Consider the following 6,974-nt stretch of genomic DNA (forward strand, 5'->3'; position numbering starts at 1 on the left):
TTTTTGAAGTATTTAATATTAAAAAACCTTTTCTTGTGCTCCCTCTTAAATGGACACGGCTTGTGCCGTAGTTGCCCACCCCTTATTATGCTACTCGAGCTCCAGCAGAACTCTGAATTGGACCTCTTCTTCTTGAGGGACTGTGGCAGCACCTCCAGACCATCGAGCGCCTGTTTTGGGTACACCCTGTCTGAACCAAAACTAAGAAAGGTGCTGGATAACACAGAGTTAAACAAAAACATGTACAGGCCTGCAAATGGAAAAACCCCAAAAGGCCAGTACGCATGCTTAAACATGCCCCATGCTTGACCCCACGACGTAATTTGAAATGAGGTAATTTAAACTGACAAGACGCGCATGCCCCGACTTGTACTAGAACTTTCGGAAAGGAGAACTGCCTGATTGGCCATGGGGGAAATATTTAAGCCAGTGAGTTTCCTCCCACAGCGGAGACTAGACCAGACCTGACCGGAGACTGCCACAGCGGAGACCACCTCAGGAGAGTCACAGGGCCCTGGCTCTCATGAGCCCAGAGCTCCACTGGTCTCCCCACCACCGTCATGTCCCGGCGTACCCCATCCTCACAGACGCTCATCTTTGTTTCGATTACTCATTTGTTCTGATGCCGGTTAACTCGTTCACACGTTTTGGCTAACTCGTTCTGCATCCTCAACTAACTCGTTTACCTCCGTTCCGGCCGCTCATTCATCTTCATCTTCGTTGTCGTTACCGACCAGCCTCGTTTATCATTATCATTGTAAACCAAGCCTGACCTGACCTACGCTACACTACCATCACGTGGCGTAAGTAAGAGAAAAAATAAAATATTTCTTTGGCAACCATACGCGTATCGACTGCTCTGACTCCTTGCTGCTAGCCCCCACCTGTTCGATCGGGTTGGCCCACCGTGACAAGCTGCTCAGGTGCCACACACCCCACCAGCAACAACTGGTGGAAGCAGATCGTCTTGGACACTTGGAATAATGAAGTGGAAGCAGGGGGCAGCCACCAAAGAGAAGTATACCTACTTGGCTCATGCTTGCGGGGAAGCAGTGAGAAAGGCCAAAGCAGATACAGAACTCAAGTTAGCAACAAAGATTAAGGATAACAAAAAGTCCTTCTTTAACTACATAGGGAGCAGGAAGAAGGTGCAGGGTAATATAGGGCCACTACAGAATGGATTAGGGCAACTCGTAACTAATAGGATGGAAAAACTGGCTTATGGGACTCACCCAGAGAGTGGCGGTGGATGGGTTGGTTTCTCCCTGGAGGGATGTGGGCAGTGGTGTCCCCCAAGACTCAGTCTTGGACTAGTACTGTTTAATATCTTCATCAGCAATTTAGATGAAGGTATTGAATTGTCCAAAGTCACAGATGACACTAAACTATAGAGCATAGTAAACGCATGGGAAGGCAGGGAGCGAATTTAGGCAGATTTGGATAGACTGGGGAAGTGGGCAGATCAGAATAGGATACAATTCAACAAGGATAAATGCAAGGTGTTGCACCTGAGGAGAAAGAATCACCAACACACCTACAGACTGGGGGACATTCTGAGCACCACAACAGTGGAAAGAGATCTCGGAGTCCTGGTTGACACAAAAATGAACATGAGTCACCAGTGGGATGAGGTAATAAGCAAGGCTAACTACACTTTTTCTTGCATCAGCAGGAGTATCACAAGCAGGTCTAGGAAAGTGATAATTCTCTGGGCAGCATTGGTGAGGCCGCAGGTGGGGTAGTGCATCCAGTTTTGGGTGCCACACTTCAAGAGGGATGTGGATAACCTTGAGAGGGTTCAGAGGAGTGCTGCTCATATGGTTTAGGACCTGCAGGTAAGACCTTATGAAGATAGACTGAGAGATCTGAATCTCTTCAGCCTCCACAAGAGAAGGCTGAGAAGTGATCCTGTGGCTGCCTACAAACTCATCGGGGGGCCAGCAGGGAATAGGGGACACTCTGTTTACCAGGGCGCCCCTTGGGTAACCGGGAATAATGGTCTCAAACTGAAGGAGAACAGGTTTAGGACATAAGGAAGAAATTCTTCATGGTAAGGGTTGCCAAAATATGGAATGGGCTTCCAAGGGAGGTGGTGCTTTCTCCTACCCTGGAGGGTGTTCAAGAGGAGATTAGACAGGCATCTGGCTGGGGTTACCTCACCCCAGCGCTCTTTCCTGCCTGGAGCAGGGGATCGAACCTGATAAACTACCAGGTCCCTTCCAACTCTAGAAATCTATGAAATCTATCTATGAATTCTATGAACAGTGGGTCCAGACCTTCCACATGTGCTGGACCACCTTCATGAACATCGTTGCCCAGGTGGTGCTCCACATTCCATGCCAGAACATCAGCATGTGACCACCCCTCACTCCAAAGAAGCAGGTGGCCATCACCATCTTAAAGCTAGCTACTCCTGGCAGTTTCTGTTATGTTACCAGTCTGGTAAGTGTAGGCCCTGTCAATCCACAGGAGTTGGTCACTGGCTTCCCCAACTGTATGGGGCTGAGGCCAGTACCCACAAACCCATCCTGTGACCACTCCAAGGTGCCAGATGTTCATCAAACACAAGGGCTACTTCATAGATTTTATAGACATTAGGGCTAGAAGGGACCTTGGAAGATCATCGAGGTCAGCCATTTCTTTAGGGCCTGGCTCCTCATATTTGAACACCTTGTTATTTAGCTGTAAAAAGTGGTGGGGCTGGCTGCACATACTGCAGAAATACTTGTTTGATGGCCCCCAGTACTCAACAGATTTTAGCACAGGAGAAAATCTAAGCCAAAATATATTATATTACCTATGGTTTCTCTGTGGTCTGGCATGTTCTGTTCCCAGGAATTCCTGGAACAAAAAAAGGTACCTGCATGCTTTAGCATTTTGAATTTGTAGAAGAAGCAGGTGTACAAATACTGAAAATAAAGTGCAGATGCATAGCACCGATTTAAAACAAAAATAAGATGCCCTGTATATTGGAGCAGCACTTCTTTATTAACGTCAAGGCCAATGGAAACCTTGGCTCAAGCCTTTGTCATTTTTGCCCCACCTATGGAAAACAGCAGAAATATGTGGAAACTTTGACTAAGTCTGATCTGTTGAGTGTCCTTGTGTTTATGGTTTGGCACTGAAAAATGATACAAAATGAATCCTCTTTTTTTCTCCTGCTTGCTATATTTTTAATACTTCCTCCTGTATTTCTTATTTTCTTCCCATCTCTCTCTCTCTCTCTCTCTCTCTGTGCATTTTTGTAAAACATACTGGTCTTGCTTCTTTTTGTTTGTTCTACCCACTGTTCTCCCTCCTTGTGTGGAGATATCCTTTCATATCCACAGGCAAGATATGTTACATATGTGAGCCAATTATAACATTATGAAGACAAGTAACTACTTTCATATTTAATGAGTCAATAAAAAACAAGCTGTATGCTGTTTGTATAGTGTTCTTGTAGAAGTTACCTACATTCATTTCATCTGATCATCTCAGTATTACAGCACAGTAACTTCTCTTTTGTCTTTCCTGTCCTGTCTCTAATTATTTCCTCTTATTTATATTTATTTATTTATTTGTCTTTACTACCTTGTTCTGGCTGTCACTGTCACAAATTGTCTTTATGGTTTAAAAAATACTACTGCATACCTCACTAGTAATGTGCTGATTTAGCACAGATTACTATCAGTCAGACCTGACTAAAAGAAAAAAGAAGATTGTGGAACATTTTGAATGCCATGGAATTTGTGATGTTAATGCTACTTAGATTTTTCCATGATCCTTGAATGTAAGCACTTTATCAGCACTTAAATTTCAATCACAACAGTGTGTGCCAGAAGTGGAAAATACTATGAGGTACAATATATAGTTCCAGGAACTTTCTATTAGCTTATTGTATGCAATCATGTCTGTCTCTAGTGTCTGTCCTGCCTTGAGAAATAGGCTGGTATTTGGAGATTCTGGAATTACTCCTTTAATACAAGTAGTAGGTGATGATAATTTTGTTTCAGAAGGCCCTGAATTTTCTATCCACTCATGACTGATCAAGGTGTAACTATTTTCCTACCATCTGAGTTTAGGAGTATAGATTGGTGATAGAAGATTTAATATATCCACCCCCTTATCCTGCATTTCTGACCAATTTAAAGTGGACATATTTTATTATTTATTATCCTAACAATATTCCCAGGATACAGATGCAGAATATTTTCCAAACTGGGAATAGTTTTCAGAATGTCCAAGATCCAAGTGGGCCTGCTATAGTGATCAATGTCTAACCCACTATGCATCATACTAGCTATGCCACCGTTGCCCACTTGGGTATATAGCACCAGTGGCAAAATGAATTCTCCCTCAGACCTTCCACACAAGGGTTAAAATGCATCTCCCTGTTTCTTGTGAAGACAGCCAGCATGAGTCCTAGGGACAGTCATCCCACTTAAACCCTTTTTTAGCTAATGAAGTGATACAAATGCTTTGTTTTGGCCCTTTCCTGAAGATGAATTTCTCCAAGGAGAATAAAAATGACATCCTGAAACCCTTTCTAAGAATATGTCAAGAAGGGAAGAGGGTTCCTTGAAGCCACCATTGTCTTTTTTGTGGAAGGATAGTCAACAGTCTACGGTATTGTTGGCAGAATAATTTTTCAGTAATTTTTTTCAGAGCTTTTCTTGAAAGAAATCTCTGTAATTGTCCATGTGTAAATTATTAGTTAATAGGTAAGGTGCCAGTAGATGGAACTCAAAATTGTTGCCTGTATCTGACAGAAGTCCTAACAAGGGCATGGAGCCAGTCCAAGTCCAGGAAGGTATAAAAGGAGACTCCCTGAGCAACCAGAGTGAGCAGACAGGGAAAGCAAGCAAGGAAGTTTGCAAACAGTTCACTGGGAGCAAATGGAGGAAGGGGAAGAAGATGAGGACCCAAGCATAGGACACCTGCTTGGGGAAGGTAAGTGAGACAGGTCTGCCTGTGTGATGGCTCGATGAGTGTTTGTTTGTTGGGTTGTGTGTTTAGGTGCCTTATCTGAGCAGCAGGGAGTGCTGCTATCTGGGTGATTGCTGCCTGTGTCTGAAAAGAGCCCTAACAAGGGGGTGGAGTCAGTCTAGGCCCAGGAGGGCATAAAAGAAGCTCCCCCCCCAAATGAGCGGGGCAAACAAGGTAGTTTGCAAGCAGTTCACAGGTCAGTTTGCTGCCCCCTCTTTGAAGGGGAGCCTTTAAGGTAAGTTCTGCTTTAATAAAGAGTAACTAAGTGACATATATTTAGTGTAATTAGCTAAAACTCAGCAGTTCAACCAACACTTAAGCCCCTTGTTTAACTGGAGTCCAGAGTAAGGGGGAGTTTGCTAGGGACTTTGCCCAGAAATTCTCTCTTACCTTCCTTCACTGTAAGCTTGGTGAGATGAAGGGGGTTAGCAGGAAAAAGGGAACCTTTCAGGACCAAGGAGCAGTGAACAGGCAAAAGCCTAGGATAGTGCAGGCAGGATGGGGGAGTTACACCCCTCCCTAATCAACAGTCCTTCCACGACCTGGTCATCCTCCCCCTCAGTTTAGCAGTGTGGATGGGAAGGGAGGGCTGCTCTAGTACCCCCTAGCTTCTAGCCTGAACCACTGCAGGCATGTGCCTGAATTTCCTCAGTCCCGAGAGAATGTCTCTATTTGCAAACCGGTTCAACCTAGGCAGATTCAATTAAGGCTCAGGCCTTTTGAATGTCTGTCCCTAGCCCCTGTGACAAGATGGCTGTCTCTGTGGATGCAGAGAGAGCAGTGGACGTTATATACCTTGACTTTTGCAAGGCTTTTGATACAGTCTCCCACAACATTCTTGCAAGCAAGCCAAGGAAGTTCATGTTGCCTAAATTCACTGTAAGGTGGATAGAAAACTGGCTGGGTCATCAGGTTCAAAAGGTAGTAATCAAAGGCTTAATGTCTAGCTGGCAGCTGGTATCAACCAGTGCCCCTGGGGTCTGTCCTGTGGCTGGTTTTTTTCAATATCTTCATCAATGCTCAGGAAGATGGGATGGAATGCACCCTTAGTAAGTTTGCAGATGACACCAAACAGGGGGCAGTATTATTAGGGCTAGGATTCAGAGAGACCTGGGCAGATTGGAGGATTGGACCAAAAGGAATCTCATGGGCCACATCCAGAGGAGCGCATCTGTGTAGTATGTGGCACCATGGACACATCTGCAGTGCTACATACTACATGTTCAGTTGTTCTCCACACTGCAAGGGAGCAGCACATAGGATTTTTTGACCCCCGGATATCCAGGGGGCAAAAAAAACCTGCAGAAAAAAGAAGTGGAGTGGTGTACATGGCAGCGCAGTATGCATTGCCCAAGACCAGAGCCTGGCCAGCCAGAGCCACACATCACTGCTGGCCAGGCTTTGCGCAGCAGAATCACCACTGCTGCAGCCCCAGGATCCCTGGTAAGGCTCCTGGGGTCAGCCCAGTGCTGGCCCCAGCCTCTCCTACCCCACCTGAGGTAACTTGCTGTGCACTAGAGCGCATGTGGTACAGGTGTTTCCCAGGGACAACTAGTGGCAGCACAAGGTGCACTGCTGCTAGTTGTCCTCAGGGAACCAAACCCACACATGTCTAGATGCGGCTATGAAATTCAGTAAGGGCAAGTTCAAAGTCTTGCACTTAGGATGGAGCAATCCCATGCATCATTACAGGCTGGGGACTGACTGGCTAAGCAGCAAGTCTGCTGAAAAGGACCTGGGCCTTACATGTAAGCTGAATGTGATCCAACAATGTGCCCTTCTTGCAAAGAAAGCTAACAGCATGATGGGCTGCATTAGTAGAGTGTTACCAGTAGATTGAAGGAAATGATTCTTTCCCTCTATTCAGCAGTAGTGAGGCTGCCTGTGGAGTACCATGACCAGTTTTGGACCCCTCGCTACAGAAAGGATGTGGACAAGTTGGAGAGAGTCCAATGGAAGGCAACAAAAATTGGGGATAAGGCACGTGACATACAAGGAGAGGGTGA

This window comes from Crocodylus siamensis, chromosome 5 (genome assembly GCF_052110815.1).
Source record: "Crocodylus siamensis isolate JL-2025a chromosome 5, ASM5211081v1, whole genome shotgun sequence".
Lineage (NCBI taxonomy): Eukaryota > Metazoa > Chordata > Crocodylia > Crocodylidae > Crocodylus > Crocodylus siamensis.